Source organism: Puma concolor, chromosome D1 (genome assembly GCF_028749965.1).
Source record: "Puma concolor isolate L17-30 chromosome D1, mPumCon1.1.hap2, whole genome shotgun sequence".
Lineage (NCBI taxonomy): Eukaryota > Metazoa > Chordata > Mammalia > Carnivora > Felidae > Puma > Puma concolor.
This window is the reverse complement of record NC_141676.1, coordinates 27,887,945-27,913,067: the sequence shown is the minus strand read 5'-3', so window position 1 is coordinate 27,913,067 and position 25,123 is coordinate 27,887,945. Positions and strand designations below refer to the sequence as shown.

General features: G+C 46.4%; 2 long non-coding RNA genes across 2 annotated transcripts; one reads left to right on the top strand and one right to left on the bottom strand.

Moving 5' to 3' along the window:
* Positions 1-323: 323 nt before the first annotated feature.
* On the bottom strand, positions 324-6,538 carry LOC147576565 (uncharacterized). Its single transcript, XR_015240926.1, has 3 exons — positions 6,095-6,538; positions 4,320-4,517; positions 324-3,656 (listed from the first exon to the last, which is right to left on the bottom strand). It is a non-coding gene; the product is annotated as an uncharacterized LOC147576565 (long non-coding RNA).
* Positions 6,539-12,536: 5,998 nt separating this feature from the next.
* On the top strand, positions 12,537-24,436 carry LOC147576564 (uncharacterized). The gene is made up of 3 exons (XR_015241423.1): positions 12,537-13,338; positions 19,561-19,718; positions 23,038-24,436. It is a non-coding gene; the product is annotated as an uncharacterized LOC147576564 (long non-coding RNA).
* The last annotated feature ends 687 nt before the right edge of the window (positions 24,437-25,123 follow it).

The window sequence follows — 25,123 nt, the reverse complement described above, 5'->3', positions numbered from 1 at the left end:
GTCCACATCAGTAATTGTCAGAGAAAAGCACATTGCAAACAAAATGGACATACCTCTACACACACACATACACACACACACACACAAACACATGAGTGGCTAAATTTTGGGGAACCCCCGCCCTCCTCCCCGGCAGAACTAAGTGTAGCATCTGGAACTTTCATGGACTGCTTTGGGAATGTCAAATGGTACAACCATTGCAGAAAACAGTTTGGAAGTTTCTAATAAAACTAAATATACATTATCATATGGCCAGGCTATTTCACTTGATATTTACTCAAGAGAAGTGACAACATGTTTCCATGCAAAGACTTACACGTGAATGTTCACTGCACTTTTTATTCATAATAGCCAAAAAGTGGAAACAGCCCAATTGCACATCAACAGGTGAACACATGAACAAATTGTACTGTGTCCATACAAGGGAATAGTGCTCAGCAAGGGGATACTTTTTGGGGCGTGCTGATAGCAATCTTCTAGAACTTGACGGTGGTGGCGGTGGTTACACAGGTATATATATTTGTCAAAATTCACCTAACTTCACACTTAACAGTGGGTGCATTTTATCTCCAAATTATAATACCTCAATAGAGTAGATTTTGAAATGTTGACTCTCCCAGCATGATTTTATTTGCTTGAAAATGATCCCCCACAGAGGGAACAACTAATGGTGCAGGTGGATGGAGGCCAATTCCAGGAGGGATGTCCTTGACCAGGAAGTAGGGTAGGGTCCAGTGTTTAAGTGGAATTGCTGGCTACTGATAAGATCGGGGTAGTTCTCTGTTTTCTGGCTTAAATGGGAAGCAGTGTAGCAGCTGAGAGGGAGGGAAGGTGGGGCATTGGAGGTATGGGGAGCAACGAAAGGGTATAGAAGAAATTTCAGAGAGAAAATGGACCTCAGGCCTTCCTGCCACCCCTACGCCCACCCCATTCACCTTGAGACTCCGTTCCCACATTCCTCTTCCCCATCATTGCCATATTTGAACCACTTGAAAGAGTGGAATTTCGGCTTGGAATCTTAAATTCGTTACCATCATTATGGAAACTCCAGGCCAGGCGGCCAGAATGACGCTTTGTGGGAGGGAGCCGGGAGTCTGCAGGGGGTGCTCCCCACCCCCCCTCCTCCTGCACAGTGCTTACAGCATCCAGAGAGCTCTGGAGCTCTGGGGAAGCAGCCTGGGGGTGGTGCTGGGGAAGCCCGAGAGAGAGGCTTCCGGAACGGAGTGATGAGGAGTGGCCACGGGCAAGTGCAAGGATCCCCCCAAGACTAGAACTAAGAGACCGAAACTAAGAGGCAGGAAATCAGGCTCACAGGAACAGGACAGGAGGTCAAGCTGTCAGGGCCTGGGACCTAACAGGGAAGTCTTGGTGCCAAGGCGTGGCTCTCCCCCTGCTCCTTGTAGGCCTTTCTTCCTGGCACCTTCAACAATGACTCTGCAGAGGGTGCCCACTCTAACCTGGGTACTATTTCCTAGCTCTCAGAAACACAATTCAGGGCATAGTCCTTCTGCACATCTCTGCCTCTCTACCCACCCCCACCCAGGCCTACCAGCTCCTGCACTAGAACCTTCCTGCCCACCCACCTGTGTGGCCTAGGGCCACCGAGCCTATGGGGAGCCAGGAAATCTGACAGGTCCACTTCCAGCAAAACCCCCAGCCTAGTCTCCCTGTTAGAAGAATGCCAACTCCAGCCATTTGAACTGACTCCTCCACTGAGGGGACTTTATGGACTTCTGCCACTTCTTCAGTTGTGATTGCTGTTGTGTCTTACCCATAAGGGACTCTTCTTTGGGAGTCATATCATCTGCATGGCCAGGTGTCTGTAGACACGCAACCTGCCAGAGTCAACTCTGAGATTTGTGGTTTTAAAAGACAGGATTGGCCACTAAAGAAGGTCACCTCAACTTCCAGCCCAAGAAGGAAATGCCTGTTTCCAGCAGCCATTTAGACAGTTACAAAGCTAGAATTATGATTAGAAACGGAATGCTTTTAAATAATTTTTTGCAATATGTTTCTTAAAGCTCCCTAAGTAATTACTGGCTCAAAGAGGCTTGTGAACCAAAGACACTGTGGCCCTGGGGCAGGGGCAGACCAGAGCCTAGTCAGACTCTCTCTGCTCTGTGACCCGTGACAGAGTTGGGCCAGAGCCCTGAGGCTCTGAGAGGTTATCTTGCCCCAAAGACACATTTCTCCTTGGTTCCTGGTGCTCTTCAGGCAGAGGTGGTACGTGAGGCCCAGTGTGTTCTGGGAGATGCTGGGGTTTCAGTGAATCTCCCCACGTGTCAGCTCAGCCCTCCCAGGTGAGACGCAGCCAGGCGAGAGCCTGCCTATACAGTTCCAGATTTTCTCCCCTGTGAGGACACAGACAGACTGGTTCCGTCATGGTTCCCACATCCCTGAACATTCGGAGAAAAATGCAGTATTAACGGAACCTCTATTCAAAAACACCTTCTCTCCCGAGAGCATATTAAATGTTAATTGGGGTCAATAGTAGCTATTGCCAAACCGTGGGGAATCTGCTTGTTTTGTGGATCTCTGTGGACAGGGCAGAGGAGGGGGCAGTGCAGGTAAAGGCCCAGCCCTTCGCTTACTCAGGGTGGGAGGGAGCCACGGTTCTGGAGCACAGCCCCTGCCTCAGTCTCCCACTGTCAACCAGGGAGCACGCCAAGGCCTTGGCTGCTCCCAGAAGGTGTGAGGTCAGAGAAGAAGAAGGTATGAAATAGTCATTCAGAAGAGTGGGCTAGACAGCACCCCCAGCCATGCCTACTTGAGGTTAAAGATCATAAGCTCCATCATCAGGGTGGGGAGGCTTTCCTCAGCTGCCCCCAGCTATGTTCCAGTAGGCAGGAGTCAGCTAGGAGGTGACCTTGACCAGGGGGTGGGTTGCCACTTGCCAGATAGGCCCAGGGAAGGGAACAACCACGGAACATCAGCTGGATGTCAAAAGACAAAAGGATGTGTTGCGATCGGATTCCATCACACGCAAGCTGGGCGATCTTAGGGGAAAAAAAAAATCACTCAACTTCTCCGATCTGCTCTTTTCTCGCTCACAAAACCGGTATCAAAGCACCCCTTCCACGAGGTTGTGTGCGTGAAGTGATGTGCTCTGTGGGCAAGTGTTCCCCGTCTGGAAGGAGCCCTGGATGGGGTGGGTATTGCTCAGGGGTATGACTGGTGTGTGAAGGGCGGTTTGTGGTCACAGGTATTGACTAAGCAGCCCCCAGGCAGCACCGGCTGGGGGGCGAAAGCTGAGCCAAGCACCTGGACATGAGCATCTCCTCCTCCTGGACATGAGCATCTCAGATGTCCTCACAAGCAACCCCTCTCTTGCTGAGCTTGGCTGCTGCCCTGTGGGGATCCTCTAGGTAGCTTCCCGCTCTTTTAGTTGAAGGACCAGTGGTCAGAACCTGGCTTTGTTGCCCCTCAGGGGGAAGAAGTCTCTCCCAGGAGATTCCTTACACCCCCACGCGAGGGCTGCCCAAACCTCTCAGCCCCAGGCGCAGACCTCTGCTGGCTGCACTATCATTTCTGCAGCATATACTTCTCTGTCCATGCCTTTGGAATTCGGGGTGGAGGCTGTGGCCTGTCCTTTGTGTGGGGCCAGCCAAACCTCAGTTTCCTGTCCATTTCCTCCTCTGCGCCTAAGCCGCAGGGTCCTGTGGACAAAATTGGTCAAAGATCATCCTCTCCTGCCCAGGTGGAGTGTTGGTCTCCAACCCCAGCGCAGCCCTCGGTGCCGACTGGGGCTTCCTCCCAAGTGTCTCTGCTCAATTCTCGCTCCTGGCCTTTAGAACAGCCGTATCAACCTGTCTCCCTTTCCCTCAGACCTTCGGCCCCTGCCCCTTGCCCTCTCCTGCCCAGGGTGGATCCTGGCACTCGACACTCTACTCTGAACTTCTCAGCAACACCTGTCCATTCCTGTTCCCTCCCTTCTTTGGGGATCCACCACCCCTGCTCAACTGGCTCCTTCCCACCCAGGTCTAAATTAGCTCACATCTCGTCCATCTTCAAAAACAAAGCCAAACCTTGACCTCATTTCTCCCAGGCTGAGCCGTCTTCCTATTCCCACACACTGTACCCAAACTCGGGGCTTCATTTTAGTGCTGACAGCTCCCCAGCCACCACCTCCTTTCCAGAGCCCTTGTAAAGCACCGCTCCCCAACTGTGGCTCCTGCTGGACATGACCACACAGATGTCCCACATGTGCATCAAAACCCAGCTTCAAAACTGAACTCTCCCCCCCACCCCTGCCCCTCGCACAAACCCCATCCCTCCCCGCAACACTACCCTCACACTGAGGTGTAAGACATGGTCCTCACAATTGCTGAGACTCCTGGCTCCTTCCCTGGATGACTGCTTCAGCGTGCCGCTCTGCTTCCTGACACGGCCCGGTCATCTGTCCCCTGCAAGACCACCACAGTCTCCTGGTTTCCTGCCTTCAGTCATGCGTGCGCTCAATTCACATCCCACAGAGGAAGTAGAGGCAGCTTTCAAGATAAATTCCATCATGGCTGTCCCTGCTCAAGACATTAACAGCCCCATTAACCTCATTAAAATAAAGTGCAAGGTGCTGCCGGGCCCTTAAGCTTCTCCCCACACCCACATACTCCAGCGGCTGTGAACTTCGGTTTCTGCGATGTGTTGTCTTCTCCTCCAACATTTGCTGAAGCTGATGCCCCAGTCTACAGCCTCTCACCTACGTCACCCCTCCCCACGCCCTTCCTTAGGCTCTTAGCTGAGAACTCATGTCAGCACTGCGGCCTCTGCTGAGGTGCCCACAGTACCCTGCACTTCACCAATTACAGCATCATCCCCCTGTCGGCCCCCCTGACAGGTGAGCTGCCTGGGTGAAGACAGAATGTGTTGTTTTGTTAAATCTTGACCTTCCAGTAAATTCTAACAATCTGTAAAAAGCCTACGCAGATGGGGATGTAGATGGACAGACTGCAGGCTGCTCTGACACCCAGCTGGCTTTCTCTCCCCACAGGCCTCCCCCCTCCCCGCCCTGCTGAGCCCTTGCCTAAACGCTGAGGGTTCCAGTTGGGTGTGTCCTACCAGCTCACCAATGTCTCAGGGCTGATCTGCCTGTCCCCCCCACAGAGCAAGCACAGCACCACCTTTGACTCTTCTGGTCAATCAACTCCCTCTCTTCCTTTTTTCCAAAACTAAGCTCCGTCAGCTGTGACCCTGATTTCAGCCCTTCCCACACCCTGAGGGGCCTTTCTCCATCAGTGACACCCCATAGCCTCTTCTGTACCTCCTAACCTGAAGACAAGTCCTATGTCCCTGCTCAGTGCTACATGACCCTCTCATGCCACCAGGCTGCAGCCCCACACACCTTGCTCCCTCCCCTCATGCTCAGCAGCTCCTCCAACATCTTCAATCTCCTTGCTCTCCTGGGGGCTCCTGAAGGGCAATGTGGGCACGTGGGCTGTAGGGCTGCATAGACATGCTTTCACATCTCATCTCCACATCTGTCTTGCTCTGTGACCCTGTGCCACTCACTTCCTATCTATGAGCCTACTTCCTCATCTGTAAACTTGAGCTGATTAACGGTTCCTCATATGTTGCTGCATGAAAATTAATGCAATAACACACGCAGGTGCTCAATAGATGTTCCTTGTTGGGGTCCTGACCCAATTCTCCTTAAAGCCTTCTACCCCCAGAACTTCAGCGATTTTATACCACCTTAGGGCTGCCTACCATCGACTGAACCCTTACTATGTAACCTCACCAGTACATGTAGCTTTCACCGTAGGTACCCATTTAACAGATGGGGGTGTTAAAGCAAAGAGAAGACAACAGAGACCCAAGAAGACACAACCAACCAGGCGCAGAATCAGTATTCAAATCCAAGCTGTCTGGCTCCAGACCCCTTGCTTAAACCCCTCTGCCGTTCTGTGTCCAGTTCTCCAGGTGGTCTCGGCTGGGTCCTGGATGTCTCATTCCTCCTTGATCCATGCCCCCTTTCCCTGATTCATTTACTCACAAAGCTTTGCATCTCAGTCCCATCCTACCCCCCACCTCTGAGTTTGCGGGACACCTCCTCTGGATGGCCCGCCTTCATCTCAGGATCAGAGAGTCCCAGACTTACTTTCAACCCCCTCCTCTGGCATCCAGTGACCTGATTTTGCAGCTTTATTGGCAAATTCCTTTCACTCAGCCTGGCAGCCTAGTTTCTTGTGAGTGTGCCTGCCTCCTTCATGGGGCCGTGAGCTCCCAGAAGGCAGAACCCTGTCCTCATGGTGCCTCTCTCTGCCTCAAGTACAGTGAAGGCAGATGAAACTCTCTCTCAGATCATATCCTACCCTGATTTCCCTCTCTCTCTGCAGGGAACTAGTCTTTCTTCTTTCTTCCCACCTCTGAAATTTTTCCCTTGCCTCTGTCTCCCACATCTCTCTGCCCTGGTCAGGACTGCCTTCCAACTGTCTCAGATTCTCCACGGCCTTCTCATTCCAACCGCCCAACTGTCATCCAGCAACAGGCCTTCACCACCCCACCCCACCCCACCTTTGCCATGCTGCCCCTGCCCTTCCCTTTTTTTAATGTTGCCTCTAATAACCTAAAACATGGTAATGGGTTTTTTTTTTTTTTAATTTTTTTTTCAACGTTTATTTATTTTTTGGGGGACAGAGAGAGACAGAGCATGAACGGGGGAGGGGCAGAGAGAGAGGGAGACACAGAATCGGGAACAGGCTCCAGGCTCCGAGCCGTCAGCCCAGAGCCTGACGCGGGGCTCGAACTCCCGGACCGCGAGATCGTGACCTGGCTGAAGTCGGACGCTTAACCGACTGCGCCACCCAGGCGCCCCGGTAATGGTTTTAAAAACAAACAAACAAAAAAACACACGTGCCCTGGATATAGCTGTGGGTCACCAGTTTACTACCAGCAGGCTACAGGTGATTGGCTGGAGGTGGGAGGAGAAAGGTCTTGATAAAAAGGAGTGTTATGTTAGCCTCCAAGACGGCCCCCACAATCACCGCCTTCTGGTATCTATGCCTCTGTGTAGTTTCCTTCCACACTGTCTCAAGGTTGGTCTGTGTGACTGGAGAATATGGCAGAAGTGATGGTATGTCACTTTCGAAGTTGGGTTACAAAAGCCGTTGGGGCTCCCTTCTCTCTCTTCTTGCTCGCTCCCTCATCTCATCTCATAACTTGCTCTGGACGAAGTAAGGACACTCAGACAACCCATGAGGCAAGGAAATGAGGCCTTCTGCCAAAAGCCACATTCTGTGAGTGATCCATCTTGGAAGCAAATCCTCCAGCCCCAGTCGAGCCTCCAGATGACTGCAGCACTGCTTGACTGCAGCCTCATGAGGCGCTCTGAGCCAGAATGACTCCCTAGGCTGCTCTCAGCTTTTGGCTCTCAGAAACTGTGTGAGATAATCAATGTTATTGTAAGCTCCTGGGTCTGGGGGCCATTTGTTACACAGCAGTAGATAACTAATACAGGAAATGAGATCCATTCATTCACTTCATCATTTAACATATTACTTTTGAGCTGCTACTACAGGTCAGGTACTATTCTGAGTACTGGGAATACAACAGTGAACAAAGTAGACAAAGTCTTTACTATCACAGAGCTTTTACTCTGGTCAGGGGAGGGAGATAGCAAGGGGGAAGAGAGATATGCCCAATGTGATAAACACTATGGAGAAAAACCAGTGTAAGGATGGAATGAAAGGTATATATAGGCAGGATATTGATATTTTATACAGGTTGGTCAAGGGAGTCCTCTCTAAACAAGTGCTCTCTGAGCAGAGACCTTAAGAAGATGAGAAAACAGATATACAAGGAAGAGCACACAAGTCAAAGGGAACAGTAGATATGATGGCTCAGTACCCACTCACTTCTTACCATTCCTTTACTCATCCTCAGGACAGGCTACCTCATGTCTGGCCTAAATTGCTACATCAGCCTCTCAAGTACCTCCAGCTTGTGCTTTACCCTACTGTGGTCTCTTCTCAACAAACCTGCCATAAAGCCTAAGTGAGAACAAGTCACTGCTCTATTTAAACTCTATAAGGATTCTTCATTTCATTTAGAATAAAAACTGAAATCTACAAGGTACCTGGGTGGCTTTGTTGATTAAGCGTCCAACTCTTGATCTTAGCTCAGGTCTTGATCTCAGGGTAATGGGTTCAAGCCCCAGATTGGGCTCCAATGCTGGGTATGGAGCCTACAAGACAAGACAAAATAAAAAAACCTGAAGACTTCATCATGGCCTACAAGGGTCTACACACCCTGCCCCCTCGTTGACATTTTGGCCCCTTCTCCTCCTAGTCCCTCAGTCCCTCAGGTATTCCACTCCAGCCACAATGGTCTCTTTGCTGTCCCTACAACTTGCCAGCAAATTCCTGTCTTTGGGCCTTTGCTCTGGAGCCCCTTCTGCCTGAAATATTCTACTCTCTCCCTCACTTCTTTTAGTCTTTGTTCAGATCTCATCACCTCAGCAAGGCCTACCTTGAGCATATTACTGAATTCTGCAACCTGTCCCCTCCACGTCCAGGCCTGCTTTGTCTTTTTTCCTTCACACTTACCCCTTCTAATATTAAGTGATTTATACTTTTAGTCTATTATATATTTCTGTCCACTAGAATAGAGGTGCGAAAAGATAGGAATGTCCTTCTTTTGATTCCCTGGGGTTTTCCAGGTAGCTGTGTTCCTGGCACACAGTTGACACTCTAAATATTTGTTAAATTAATTAATAAGTGATTGGATGAGGGTTCCTCTTTTTCCCATTGACTGATCTGTGACTTTGAGCAAGAAAATTCTCTTCTTGGGGCATGCTCCTTCTTGATAAAAGAATGAGATTGTTCCTTCTAGGCTGTTCTCAGTTGCACAGCATAGCCCACAAAATCCACCTGGACTGTGGACAAAAGACACGGACAATGAGAGTTTGATCCTAGGTGTCTGCCATTCAAAATGCAGTTGGGGAGGCAAACCATAAGAGACTCTTAAATACAGAGCACAAACTGAGGGCTGCTGGAGAGGTGTTGAGTGGGGGATGGGCTAAATGGGTGATGGGCATTAAGGAGGCTCTTGCTGGGATGAGCACTGGGTGTTACACGCAAGTGATGAATCACTAAATTCTACTCCTGAAACCACTATTATACTATATGTTAACTCACTTGGATTTAAATAAAATTTATTTAAAAAAGAACAATTTCATACACACCAAAAATATGCACTTGGGGGCAAAAATCATGGAAAAAAGATTTTTTTTTTTTTGCTGCATTAAGTCACCAACTCTGTCATTTAGCGTACCCTTCCCTCATGCCCGTCTTTGCAAAACTTTGGGAATAGGTATCCAGACAAGTAAAGGACTCTAGGGCTCATTAAGAAGAAATCTGAAGGGGCATCTGGGAGGTTCAGTTGGTTACGTGTCCAACTCTTGATTTTGGCTCAGATCATGATTTTGTGGTTCATGAGTTTGAGACCCTCCTTTGGGCTCTGCACTAATAGTGCGGAGCCTTCCTGGGAATCTCTCTCCCTCCCTCTCTCTCTCTGCGCCCCTCCCCTGCTCATTTTCTCTCTTTCAATAAATAAATAAACTTAAAAGAACAACCTCTGAAGGGGATATGTACAGTATGATGTCCTTTGTGAAAATTAAAACACAGAAAGCCATGTGATGTATTTCTCTTGGCTTCACATGTGTATAGAAAAGTACATGGGAGTCAGTCACCAACTCCATTAAAGTGGTTTCCTCTTAAGAGCAGATATAGTTCTTAAGAATAGACATAGCTGGGGGCGCCTGGGTGGCGCAGTCGGTTAAGCGTCCGACTTCAGCCAGGTCACCATCTCGCGGTCCGTGAGTTCAAGCTCCACGTCGGGCTCTGGGCTGATGGCTCAGAGCCTGGAGCCTGTTTCCGATTCTGTGTCTCCCTCTCTCTCTGCCCCTCCCCCGTTCATGCTCTGTCTCTCTCTGTCCCAAAAATAAATAAACTTTGGAAAGAAAAAAAAAAGAATAGACATAGCTGTAGCTGTCTCTGCAATGCTTTATTTATGAGAGAAAGAATTCTGACACCAGTATTTCAAAATGTCAACATTCGTTAAATCCAACTTTTTATTTGTTTGTTCTCTATTTGATATAAGTCACCATTTAAAGAAAACTATTTTTAAACAACTACAATAGAGAAGTTACCTACCAGGGTGCCTGGGTAGCTCAGTCCATTAAGCCTCTGACTTCAGCTCAGGTCTGACTTTGATCTCATGGTTCCTGAGTTCGAGCCCCACATGGGCTCTCTGCTGTCAGCGTGGAGCTGGCTTCAGATCCTCAGTCTCCCTCTCTCTCTGCCCCTCCCCTGCTCACGTGCATCTGCTGGTGTGCGCCCTCTCTCTCTCAAAAATAAATAAGCATTAAAAAAAAGGGGGGGGGAGAGAAATGATAATTTGTTGCAGTCTCTGCCATGGCCAGCTAATGTTTCCCCTCGTCACTGTCCTTGTCAGGGCAGGGGAAGTGAGGCAGCATGTGCCCTGTGCAGGAGAAGGGGTGCAGCTGGGCTGGGCGCAGCTGGAACTCAGAGCCAGCCGGTCCCCGTGCACAGCCAGAGTGGGAGCCCGAGGCCAGGATCACTTGCCAGCTGTACCTCAGAAGGCTGGGTGACCTTGGGCAAGGTACTTTCCACTAATGCTTTGGTTCCCCTGCTGTATAACACCACGTCCCTCCTAGGTTTATTCTGATGCTTGCAGGAGAAAAAAAAATCATGAAAATAGCTTGCAATAGCCCCTCATTTGGGGATGGTCACCTGAGGCTGCTGCTCACACACTTAGAGGTTTGCAGGCACAGGTAAGAAAAGATAAGATAAATATAAGCATCTTCTTCCTCCCAGCTTCCAATCTTCCTGAACGCTTCAAACACCACCGGTCCCTGGGTATGTCTCATCCGGGACTAAGCCAAGAGACCAGTCTGTAACTAAGAGGCCAGTAGGCAGCTCCGGGGCTTCCGCTCCCAAAAGGGAGGCAGCTTCTGCTGCAGCATCCTGTTTCCCAGTCACTTTTCTCCTGAGACGACTTCTGCTTCCCCAGCCGACTCCAAATATTCCAGCTCTATTAGCCTGCCATAGAATATATATATATTCTTCTGGTGCCTGGCTCCTGGGGTGTGCATGGTTTCTCCAGCAGGAGCCTCCTACGCTGGCACTCGGAGGATCTCTAATTCCAAGCTCCTGAAGTGCGGAATGGCCTGCAGCTTCCCTTGGCACCCGCTTAACGCAGTTCAATAGAAGAGTGCCTCCAGCGAGACACCTCCCCATGAACAGCTTCTCCTGGTGCCCCAGCAATTTCTCTGCCATCCAGTGAGCCACTGCCATGCCTGGGCAGTGGCGGAGTGGGGGAGAGGGGATGCCCTTGGGCATTCTATCTCAACCCCAGAGGTGGTGGCTCCTCCCTCTATCTGCTCTGCATTTTTTCATTTCAGAGTTCCCTTTACTTCTTACTAGCCAATCTTCTGTTACTCTAATCCCCTGTAATAGTCAGTGATTCTTTACATTAAACATCCTCTGTTCAGATTACCGTGTGGCTTCTTTCTCCTGGTTGGTCCCAAACTGATATAATTTCATTTGGGGGAAAGGCCAAAGGAAGAAGGGAATGTAGGCTAGCCCTATGTTTAGTAAGCAGGACGTGCAAGATGACAGAGGCTGTACCCATGTCTGGCCCAGAGGATGAAGGACAGGAAACACTAACCAGAGCGCTCTTGGCATCAGGACCCAAACTCTTAAGGAAGTTTAAAAAAAAAAAAAAAAAAAAAAAAGCTCCCCGGGGAGCCTGGGTGGCTCAGTCAGTTCAGCAATGGACTCTTGATTTCAGTTCATGATCTCACAGTTATTGAGTTCCAGCACCGCATCAGGCTCTGCGTTGACAGTGAGGAGCCTGGTTGAGATTCTCTCTCTCTCCCCCTCTCTCTTTGCCCCTCCCCTCCTTGTGCGTGCTCTCTCTCTCTCCCTCAAAATAAAGAAATAAACTTAAAAAAAAAAATAGCTCCCCAATTCAGATTGGAGCCACACTCACCACATTTGATAGGTGTTGAAACTTGGTCTCAGAGGGACTAACTAGGTCTCTTTGCTCCAAAGTTCTCTCGGCTCTACCCTGCTGCCTGCTGCCTCCCTGAGTGGGACAATGGGAAGCTGAGCTCTAAGCAGGGGGTTTCCACACACATTATGAAATACCAATGAAATATACATATATATGGTATATATATAGTATATATACACATATATATTATATATTATAAGTAATATTATATATAAATATTATATATATAATAAAAAACCCTCAACGTCCCAGAATAAGTCTTACAGGGATATTTCAAGGGTTCAGTGAGAAAATTAGTGTCCGTGTTTGGTAAGGGCTTAACACTGAGCTTTGCTAACAGTAAGTGCTCAGTAAAGTGGAGCTGCTATATAACAGTATTAATAACTATTGCTCAGAGACCAGCTACAACCTCAACAGTGAGGCCCCTCTCTGGCAGAAAGAGGGAGTGAGCCCCCCCCCGCCCCCCCTCAGTGGATACCTGCTCCTGGGCACCCTGCAGCACCTAGAGCTCCGAAAGCCTCTTTCTAGGTTCTCCGGCTCAGGTTGGAGCAGGGGGTGGGGTTTAGCGGGTCCCTAAACGCTGCCTGTTGCAGAGAACTACTCCCTCTCCGAGTAGTTCGATCTGGAAGGGCAATTACCCTGCTGCGCAGCGGGGCTCGCTGGATCTGGCGCGCTCCCCTGTGGTTGGAGGATCCCCAAACAGCCGCCAGGCCAGCCCCGCCCCTGGGATCCCGCCAGGTCCCGGAGAGGTGCCTAAAGAGCAGTACGAGAGCCGCCTCCCCACCAACCCCCGGGCGGCAAAGAGAGGGAAATTGGATGAGCTTCTCCCCGGGCTTGAGTCCCCGCTCCCAGGCACTGTTTGATATCATCACCCCTCTGCCGGGGCCCTTTCAGATGTCAAGCTAGTCTCCCGCGTCGCTGAAAGCCCTGCGCCCTCCGGTCCCGGTTTGTTTCCCCACTTCTCCCGGACCAAGGGATTGGCGCCGGCCAGCAGGTGGCGCTGGCGGCGCTCGGAGACCCAGAGCCGTCTCGGCTCGTCCCGGCGCTGCGGTCAGCCCAGTGCCGCCCGGGGAACCGCGGTCCTGGACGCCGGGCGCCGGCGCCTCCCGGACCCCTGCAGCGCCACGCTGGCGGGAGCCTGCAGCGCTAGGGCCGCGGCCAGGGGCTCCCCCCACCCCGACCCCCCAAGAGCCGGGAGCTTAAAGTCGCCCATCGGTGTAACAGCCGGGCTGCGTTACCTCCGCGGCGTCCTCGCAGAAAGGCTCGGCTCACCGCCTGAAAGGCCGAAGCTGGGAGTTTTATGAGGTGGGAGGGGGCAGCCTGGCCTCGTGCGCCGGGGGTGGGGTGCGTGCCGCAGCGGGGGCCCGGCGCCTCCACCGGGGGCGGCCTTGACGCCCGGGCCCGCGGACACCTGCGCGCAAACCCGAGCCCCAGCGGGAAACTGCGCCCTGGAAAGCAGGTTACCTGGATTCTGGTTTCCCCGCTGTCGTTTCCCTTAGCTTCCCGAGTCTACCACACACCCCGGCCCTGTTTTGGGGCGCCACTGGGTTAACTGGGGAGATTCAGGACGGGTCTGACTTGAACACTGACTGGGAAGGAGCATCATCTCTTCGTCAGCGCGAAGGTTATCAGACCTCAAAGGAAGGGGAAGGGACATTCTCCCGGTAATGGGAGACCCCTCCCTTCCTCAGGGACGCCCCGCCCCCAGTCCCATCCGGCACCGTGAGGGCCGCCCCAAGCACACCTACGGTCACCTCAGCCCCAGCGTTAGAGCTCTCTGTCCACACCCTCTTGTAAATAGCTGCCCCTTGGCCACCTGTGAGCCTAGGGTTGTGCTTACCTGGGGGCAGTCTGTATGGAGGGCCGGGGTCGATGTGGCTAGAAGAGCCCAGAGCCTGGCAGTGGGGTTCCTGCAGTTTGGACAGGGAATTCCAGGGTCTTAAGCGGCCAAAGTGGGGTGGGGTGGGGAGACACAGGGTGGGGGAGCACATCCCTTAGACCCAGGATTTCTTACCCAGTGGGAGGGATGGGGAGTCCAGTGGACAGCCAGGCTCTGGAAAGTGGGGGTCTCTTGCTGGGTTTCCCATCTCAAGTCTTTCTTACCTGAATGTTTCCTCTGCCCCACCCCCATCCCACCCTATATTTCCTTTTTCTCTCATTCCTCCATCCTTCCTGGTAGCTGCCGTCTCCTGTGTCTCATTTCTGCCTCCCCATCTCATGCCTGCCTCCTTGCCTATCTCCCTTGTGGGCTCCATTTCTTCTCTTCCCTTAGTCACATTGAGCATGTCCAAAATCACCCTAACAAAATTCCAAGCTTATTTAACACCTGCTGTGAGACAAAGACTGTCATAAATGTTTTACATAGATTAATTAATCCCCATACAAACTCTATGCTGTAAGCACTGGTATCACCTTTGTTTTTAAGACGGGGGAACTGAGGCTGCCGGGGATTAGATCTTTGCCAAAAGTCACACAACTGTTGGAGCTGGAGCATGAACCCAGGCCATCTGGCTCCTGGGTCTGGTCCCTTAACCACGGCATCTTGCTGTTTCTCTGCTGGGTTTCTTTTTTCACTTTTGGATCTAAGGCATCCGAAACTTCACGTGGATTCTAGTGATCTTGAAGTGAGTTTCACTTCCCCTCTGGATTCTGTGGTCTCTGTAACTTCACGGTGTTATTTCTAACCCATGTTGCTCATGTTAAAACCCAAGTTTTTATTTTACTCTAGCATTTGTGAAGCCCCTATTTGAACTTTCCAGTCTTGTCTCAGATGCTTTCCAAGGAATTAAGAGAATAGGAAAGCTGGGCAGTGCCCTTGTGCAGTCAGAATGTCAGTGGCAGGAAAACCAGTGAGTGGTTGGGACCCAAAGAAAAGGCGAATCTGTGGCCACCAGGGTCCGCTCCCAATCTGGCCTTCCCTCTCCAGGTTTGTCCTGCAGTTCCCACTGTCGAGAGCCTGGCTTTGATTTTGTTGCAGATGGCTCCTTATATTCACTTTCTATCCAGTGTTTTCTCTCTTTGTGGATTGGAGCCCCAGGTGTGCCCAGCCTTATCTATGAGTCGGTCCTAGCCATAGAACACCCAGGAGAGGGGTTCTCAGGCCAGATGGGGGCCAACAGGAGGTCAGAGTTCAGGGACTATTTAATGAAGTCAAATATATCCTTCCCGAATCCTATCTCTGTGGGGAAACATGGACCCCTGGAAGAAGAAGTCAGTGTGGGTCTTGGAAAGGAGGTTTGGCAACATATATCGGCTGGCCATGTTCTGCTCTTGTTATCTCAATGTGGATGGTAGGTTCTATCTTTGGACCAACTGAGTTCTGCAGTCTTCTCCCTCCAGTGGCACCCACTAGTGAGTGCAAAACTGCAGGGAAGCCCTGGAGGCCGAGGTCCCCCTAAATGCTGGGGGGATTATATATTATATATATATATATATATATATATATATATGTGTATATATAAATTTTTTTTTTCAATGTTTATTTTATTTTTGGGACAGAGAGAGACAGAGCACGAACGGGGGAGGGGCAGAGAGAGAGGGAGACACAGAATCGGAAACAGGCTCCAGGCTCTGAGCCATCAGCCCAGAGCCCGACGCGGAGCTCGAACTCACCGACCGCAAGATCGTGACCTGGCTGAAGTCGGACGCTTAACCGACTGCGCCACCCAGGCGCCCCTATATGTGTATATACACACACACACACACACACACACACACACACACACACACAATAAATATATATATAGTATATATATTTATTGTATATATATGTTTATTGTACATATATATATATTTGTACAGTAAAAAGTTAACAAAAGAGAGAGAGGGTAGCCTAATTAACTTCCTCCTCTATTCCCTCCCCTCCCTCCTCTCCTACTCACTCATTATCCTCCCTTGCAATTTGGCTTTCATGCCCACCCCCAAAGGTCACCAGGTCCAGTGGTCCCTGCCAGACCCTGCTTCTTCACTAGACACTGTCACCGTGCTCTCCTGACATTCCCTCCTGGATGTTCCTGCTTCTCCTCTGCTTTTGGGTCTTGCTGTGACTCTTATCTCTACCTGGAATGTCCTTTCTTTCCTTCTCTGCCCGCTAAGCTAACGTTCTGCCTCCTTGTTAAGACCTAACTCAGTTAACACTTCCTCCTGAAGTCCTTCCCCACTTTCCCCAATTCTGCATGCTCTGCACTTACTTGACTTGTTTGGGAGTAACTTTGGAGTAGAACTTTTCTCATTCAACAAATAAATGCTCATTATGAGCCAGGTACTGGGGCTACTTTCTGCCCTATATTTGTTATTGGTAATATTTAGTTTTTCTGTTTGAGCAGCAAAGAACATAGGCTCACTCAGTATTTTACTTTAGGAACATAGGATTGTGTAATGGGAGTTTCTTTCCACCTTGTCATTTAACAAGTTGTCTTCTTCTGTGAATAGAAAATATTAATGGATTTATGACCGTTGTTTCTAAGCAAAGCACACCAGAGGTCCTGTTACCCTTTTCTAGCAAGATGCTTTTAACTGCACTGAAGACTTGTAAAGCTCCCTCACCATCCTCAACCCCCACTTAAAGTTCTTTTGTTCACGGAATCTGCTGGCCCATCCCTAATTTTAGGGAGAGGCTTTCCCCTTTGATGTTTTGCCTGGGCCCAGCCCCTCCCTCATTCCCACCCCCCGCCCTTCACCCCCCTGTAGCGCCAGTGGTCTTAGTCGAGAGGAGACCAAGTACAACTCTGCCCTCTGTCCTGGGACTAGTGATGGAAATCCTGAACTCCTTGTCTGACTTGCTGGAGTGAGGGGCCTTTCTGTAGAAGTTGAATGGTAGGTTGTATCCCCCTCCCGTGCTTTTCCACCAGCAGTATGAATGAGCAACACCAGATTGGGCCCCAAGAATGTTTTTACAATTGGAATTTTCCTCCTTTGGCAGAAGTTTGAAAGCAAAGAGCACAAAATCTAGGTAGAGTTGGGTTCGGAGTAGCCACCCAGGATTATCACGGTTGGGCACCACACTCCTCGTCCAGAGGGCTCCATTCACATCAGATGTCTTTATTATTCTGCAAAATTTAGTGCGTTTATTAATATTGCTTATTGCAAAGATGGGTGACTTGTATGTTTATTACAATTTGCCGGCAGATGGCAGTCAAGTGTCTTGTTTGAAGAGGGTTAATGTATTTCGTTCAGCTTCCACGCACAAAGGAAAAATGAGTCAGTAATCAAAACCAACAACAGATCTAATGTCATCTAAAAATATTTCTGCTTCTAAACAAGAAACTGCTTTTCTAATTGATAGGCTGATAGGTGAGTATTTAAAGACAAATCCCATTGATATTAGTGCACCAGCTAATTTAATGTTTCACCTTGTATCACATCATCTGCTGTTTTATTTGCTGTACTCAAAAGGCATTGCTGAGTTCCCAACGTAAATCTACGAGGACTTTCACAACTATATGAATCACCATCAAGCTACACGTGCTCAAATAATCTACAAAATAAATGATATACACATAAGATAGAGATTACTATTTAACGATCTGGTAATTACATAATAGCAATTGCTTATTGTTATGGATATCCTGTTAGTAAGAATATTCACTTGATAGTATTTAGCAGCTTGATAGCTGTGTATTTTGTATGTTATATACATTTAAGTTCTAAAATAAAACTCATTATTGACTTTTTGCTCAGATACTATGAAAGAGTTTTAAAAATTAATTTCGGAATCAGAAAACAGAAGAAAATCACAAAGAATAGTTTAGATCATTGAATACATTTTTGGAAAAGATGGACTGGGGGGAGGGGGGACAAAGACTGATGGATTAGAATGTGAATTTACTATCGGTATTTATGCCAAGCTTAACTGGTTAGTTTTGAAGAAAAATGGAAGAGAAAAAGAAAACATTAAACTGGATATTGCCTATCCAGGTACATGGCTATGTAATTTGAGTATTTTAAAACTTTGAATATTAACAATAATGTAGTTACAATTTGTCTATCTTACATAAGGAATTTAATTTTTCATTAAATTTATTTTCATTAAATTTCATCAAGTTTTCATCAGATTTTGTCAAATTTAACAAATTAGCACTGGTAGGAAGTTTTCGGAAATTATGTACTTATAAATTCTAACTAAGGATCAAAAACTCCATATTATCCTATCTCAGTGATTTTCGTGTTTTATTTATATTACAAATTCTTCAGAGATGGAAAAAAATATCAACTGAGTAATGAAAGTGTGCACAAGGATTGGCAGGTACATATCCCATATAACTAATAAACGGAAGATAAAATGCATTTCAACAATAGTGCTAAGAATTCAAAGTTGAAATATGGTTTGAGGGATAGTATATTGAGAGAGATGCAGGCAAAGATACTATTCAAATGAGAAGCCATACTGGGAGCACATACTTTTGGTAAGGCAACATCTAGAGAGATCATCCAGGAAACTACAAGTACTTTGATGAGAATTGTCTTTCTTTGGCAGAAATGATACAAAATTTCGTAACACAATGGCACATTGATTAACAAATAACGTGGGGCACCTGTGTGGCTCAGTTGGTTAAGGGTCTGATTCTTGATTTCAGCTCAGGTCATGATCACATGGTTCATGAGTGTGAGCCCCAGGTCAGGCTCTGCCTTGTCGGTGCGGAGCCCGCTTGGGATTCTCTGCCTCCCCCTCTCTCTCTGCCCTTCCCCTGCTTGCGCTCTCTCTCAAAAATAAATAAACAAACATTTTTTAAAAAGCAAATAATGTTACACGTTTTTTAGGGCAGGAAACATAAAACTAAACTATTAAAATTATTGTAGATGCAATGAATATGTTACTTTTGAAAAAGGCATGAAATGCAAATATTACTTGATTATTTTAGGTACAACTGGTAAAAGCCGTGTAGAACAGATAATATTGCTAGATTTGTGGATTTCCAAAAAGTAAATATACGAATATTTGGACAAAGGGGTTATCCAGTAGATGACAAAACAAAAGAAAGCATATATGTATTTTCCAAAGACTATTTATAAAGCCTGATTCCAAAGAGAAATTGGATATAGCAATGCCGCAAGTATGCAGAGAGAACATAATGGCTCCTACAGAAGGTCCTCAGTATTTTCTAGGGCATTGTATATTGTTTGTTCTGCATCTTCTTTACATTTGGTATTGAATGATGCAGCAAAAATTTATTTTGACAGCACGATTTTTTATATCATCCAAGATATCGTATAATTACTCTTTCTGCTTCAACCAAATGTTGGAGTATATTGAAAATGCATTTATGGAACATAAAACTTAAAATCATTGTTGAAAAGGAGATGGGGAAATTGAGTAGATGCCATCTTGCTACTAAAACTTAATTAGGGGGAGTATGCAGTGCGTATTGATGATATGCATAAAAGCGTAGATTCTAAAAATACAAATCAGAAATGTACTTTTGAAAATATCCTCTTTAAGATGCATTACTCAGGACTAATTTAGAGTGAAGATCAAATTAATGTTACAGTAATCCCTCCTTATCCTTGGTTTTACTTTCTGTGTTTCAGTTCCCTACAGTCAGCTGTGACCTGGAAGCATATGACCCTCCTTCCAACTCATCATGAGGTCAACAGTAGCTTCACGCTGCATCACAAGGCCTACGTCATTCACCTCACTTCATCTCATCACTAGGCATTTATCACCTCATATTATCACAAAAGGAAGGGTAAGTACAGTTAATTCAGTAAGATATTGAGAGAGAGAGAGAGACCAGTCACATAACTTTTAGTATAGAATATCGTTACAATCGTTCTATTTTATTGTTAGTTATTGTTATTAATCTCTTAATTGTGCCTAATTAATAAATTAAACTTTATTTTAAGTATGTATGTAAGGAAAAAACATAGTGTATACAGGGTTCAGTATTGTCGTGGCTTCAGGCATCCACTGGAAGGTCTTGGAACACATCCCCCTGGGGATAATAGGAACTACTTATTACATAAGCAAAATTAGCCAGGAACCCAAAGTCAGTGAATATCAATCCCTTGAAAGCAGATAATAAGCTAAGAGGACATTCAAGAAAAGTTAATTTATGATAATTACAGAAAGATATTGATGTTAAATAGATGGCAGTTTCTTCACAATGACCCCAATTTCTCCAATGTAAAAATATCAGAGAAGGGAGGAAGATTCATTTCAAATGTTATTTCCATAATCAATCCACCTATAGTCCAAAATCTGTTTCTTTTTTTTCTTTTTAATTTTTTTATGTTTACTTATTTTTGAGAGAGAGGGAGAGACAGAACATGAGTGGGGGAGGGGCAGAGAGAGAAGGAGACACTGAATCCAAAGCAGGCTCCAGGCTCTGAGCTGTCAGCACAGAGCCTGACGCGGGGCTCGAACCCACAAACCGTGAGATAATGACCTGACCCAAAGTTGGACGCTTAACTGACTGAGCCACCCAGGTGCCCCTCTTTTGTTTCCTATATTGGTAACAATAACATTAAAAAGAAAGGCGTATACTGCTGAAGAATGTCATTTTTTTTCAGGATGCTAGATTAGTACTTCTCAAATTTTTATGTGCGTACAGAGCACCCGGGGATCTTATGAACATACAAATTCTGATTCAGTAATTTTGGGGTAAGACCTGAGATTCTGCATTTCCGACAAGCTCCTGATGCCCTGATCTTGGGTGTTTAGAGCAGCAAGGTTCTACATATCGTATATGATTTGAAGAATTACTATCAATATGAAGTACCAAAGCTGGGTGAACATGTACAACTGAAACTGACTGATGAACATATTAAGGAATTTTAGACATTCCTCATCAACATATGAAGAACTAGCAATCTAAAACTGTCCTTCTAGAATGCAAACTGGTGCAGTCACTCTAGAAAACAGTGTGGAGGTTCCTCAAAAAATTAAAAATAGAGCTGCCCTATGACTCAGCAATTGTACTACTAGGTATTTATCCAAAGGATACAAAAATGCTGATTCAAAGGGGCACATGCACTCCAACGTTTATAGAAGCACTACTGACAATAGCCAAAGTATGGAAAGAGCCCAAATGTCCATTGACTGATGAATGGATAAAGAAGATGTGGTATATATACACAATGGAGTATTACTCGGCGATCAAAAAGAATGACATCTTGCCATTTGCAACAACGTGGATGGAACTAGAGTGTATTATGCTAAACGAAATAAGTCAGAGAAAGACAAATATCATATGATTTTACTCATAAGAAACAAAACAGATCAACACAGGGGAAGGGAAGCAAAAATAAGATAAAAACAGAGAGGGAGACAAACCATAAGAGACTCTTAAATACAGAAAACAAACTGAGGGTTACTGGCAGGGGGTTCGGTGGGGGGATGGGCTAAATGGGTGATGGGCATTAAGGAGGACACTTGTTGGGATGAGCACTGGGTGTTATATGTAAGAGATGAATCACTAGATTCTATTCCTGAAAACATTATTATACTGTCTGTTAACTAAACTTGGATTTAAATTAAAATTTTTTAATAAAAAAAAGAAAAAAGAAAATAAATAAAATAAAATTGTGCTTTTAACACAGTCTCTTTGGGGCTTCTGGGTGGCTCAGTCAGTTGAGTGTCCGACTATTTTGGCTCAGGTCATGATCTCAGGGTCATGAGATCAAGCCTTGCTATAGGCTCTGTACTGAGCGTGGAATCTGCCTAGGATTCTCTCTCTCTTCTCTCTCTGCCCCTGCCCGCTCATGCTCTCTCTCTCAAAATAAATAAATACACATTAAAAAAAACTACTATCTCCCAGTAAACTATTGCAATGTTTTTGTGGCAATAACTTACTTGATCCATTTCCAAATAAGTGAAATTTTCAAGGTACAATTAATTTTGCCAAATATCAATATTGGTGAATAATGTGGCATCTCAAAATTAAGTATGTTAGAACCAATGTAAAGTTCACAATGCAGTAAGAAAAACTACCAATCTGACGATCATTTCTATAAAATATGAGCTATACAAAAAGTAATCATTGAAACTGTCAAGAACAATTATTTCTACCAAAGAGAGATGTCTATTTTATGACAAATTATTGGACCCAAATGACTTTACGCTTCTAATATTATAAACATTTGAATTTTCTATTATTTTAAGATGAATCATTTACTTGTATAATTTATATAGAATAACTTTTTCTTTAGTAATTGTTATTGTTGAGAAGCAATTAATATATAACTTTTTTAGAAAAAGTAAACTCTAGGGGCGCCTGGGTGGCTCAGTCGGTTGTGTCTGACTTTGGCTCAGGTCATGATCTTGCGGTCCGTGAGTTCGAGCCCCGCGTCGGGCTCTGTGCTGACAGCTCAAAGCCTGGAGCCTGCTTCAGATTCTGTGTTCCCCCCTCTCTCTGCCCCTCCCCTGCTCATGCTCTGTCTCTCTCTGTCAAAAATAAAATAAACATTAAAAAAAATTTTTTTTAAAAAGAAAACGTAAACTCTACCCCCAACATGGGACTCGAACTCACAACCCTGAGATCAAGAGTCACTTGCTTGGGGTGCCCAGGTGGCTCAGTTGGCCACCTCAACGGCCAACTCTTCGTTTTGGCTCAGGTCATGATCTCACTATTCTTGAGATAGAGCCTTGCATCAGGCTCCTCGATGACAGTGTGGAGCCTGCTCGGATTCTCTCTCTCACTCTCTCTCACAAAAATAAGTAAATAAACTTAAAAAAAAAAGAGTTGCAAGAGTCGCATGCTCTACCGACTAAGCTGATCAGGCGCCCCTTAATATAACTTTTCTTAACTTGAAGAAGGGGTAGCTTTTTCAAATTTGTGTAAAATGCTGTATGAGCTGGTGGTGGCCCTGCTTTGGAGAGTGTACTTAATAAGGAATAAAATGACCTGTGAAACACTTTTGCGTGGTGTCACGGTTTTGGTAGCCTGAGATTCCTGTTTTGTGAGATTAAAAGAATCAAAATATAATCTGGCTCCCACGTAGATTGTTATAAGGATAACCCAAGGTACTTAGGAAAACAGGATTCTTGACCATGAGCCTATCTCCCAGATACCCAGGAAGACTGACGACCAAGATCTCATGGGAAAACAAAAATTGTGAGTCTCCAAGGCAGAACGCTGGAATGCAAAACTAGTCCAGGGCCTAAGGCAGCTCCACCTACCAAGTTCTTGATTGCCTTTTCAGCAGACCACACTTCTGCTAGGCAAGTAACTCAACCTTTCCCTCTCTCCTTCCTCTTTCTCTTCTGCTTTTGCTATTTTTTCCTGTATGGGTCATTTCGGGGAGAGAATCTGACTGGACTAATATGGCCACTGTTGGTCCTGCGGCACAGCTTAACTAGAACCCCAGATTTGTGCTTAGAGAGCCCCCTCGTGGCCGCTCTCCTATGTAGGAGGCTTATGGGCAGACTGGGTAGTGAACCTTTTGGAAATAGTCCTTTTGTTTAAAAAAACATCCTTGATCAAAATTTCCTCTATAAACACCGTTTGTTTTCCTGAACATAAAAGCAATACCTGTTTGTTTTAGAAAATTTAGGAAAATGTGGAGAGGAAACAAATTAAAATGATCACTTAATTTTGGTGTATTTTCTTCGAGTTAAATATGCATGTATATTTGCATACCTACATGCATATATGAAACATGTACAAGATTTAGAATGATACACATTATATTCCTTTAAATTTATGGTGTAAGATTTTTCCTAAGTCACACACACAAGAAGATCTTCAAAAACACCCTTGCTAATGGCTTCCTCATCTTCCAACAAGAGATGAGCCGTCATCGGCTGCTTCACCATTGTAGGACAGTTGTTAATTTTAGCCAGACTTTCTCTGTATGAAAATGTAGGCAAGGCGGCTGTGGGGGACGGTTCAGTGTGCTGTGATTCGGGGCTCTCACCCCCAGGCCTGACTGAGGTGACAGAGCTGGCTTCTGTGTCCAGGCCAGCCCTGGCAGCCCGGACTCCCATCTGCAGGAACAGAAGCTCAAAGAGGGAGAAGACCTGGCCTGGGGATTTTTTCGCACACGTTTATGGGAGGGAGTTGGTGGTAAAGGGTTACAGGATTAGAGAGCTAAGCTGAAGGGCCGCACCTGGAGGCAGTCCTGCGCACGGAATTTACAACAGGAGCCTGGGAGTCGTATAAATGAGTAATGCTTCATGATGCTCTTTTCCAAGCGAGCTGCAAAAATTGGCAGGGGCCCTTCAGTGTGCTGTCGATGTGTCTGGAATTCAAATAATTTGATTCTGAGATACAATGACAATGGGAAGCAAGGCATTACCTTGAGAGAATGATGGCCGAGACAGCCGCTGCGACCAATATTCATGGAAGATGCTGTACTAACAACTGTTCTCCATTTGCCGTCCTCCCTGAAATCTCTATCATGCCTCGTTGCTGTTGCTATTGCCCTGACTCAAGGGCATTAAATTAAAAAGTAATGTAGCTGGTAATCCTTTTTTTTTTTTTTTCCTTTCCCTAGTCCAGGCAGTGAAGAATGGGGAACGTGAAATAAAAACCTTCACTGAAACTGATATGTCTCTTTAAAAAAATGATGCTGACATTAGACACAGCTCAGAAGAGCGCATTTGAATATCAGGTGGCAGTACAACGTATAGCAGAACTTGCTGCTGCTTCTTCTGAATTTGTCTTTGTTGGCTGAACACGTTAATATTTTTCCAAGGTGTAATAGCTGGGAGGATTCCATCAGAAATAACAGGAGATCTAGTGAGCCGGGTCCCATTACCTTTCAGATCACAAGGCATCTGGCTTTTGCCAGTTGTCATTTCCATCAGGGGAAATGATAAGCAGTTTTGGACTTTATTTGCCCAAATATAGCGCTCACACTACCTCTTGTGTGTAAAGTGTTTGGCTTTTCTGAAGCACTTAAAAAAAAAAAAAAAAAAGCCTTTTTATCCATGGCATAGTATTCTGGAAAAGAACCCCGGACAGGGACTGTGAGCTATGGGTCATGATTTCTGGTTTGCCATTGTGGCTTTCTTTCTCTGGATTTCCTTTCATCCATCTAGAAAAGTCTTTCCTTCCATGTCCCCAGTTCCCTGATTCTGCTATCTCATTTGACTACTTATTACTAATAGTAGGATTGACAGTTCCAGATATCTTGACTCCACATTTGCTAC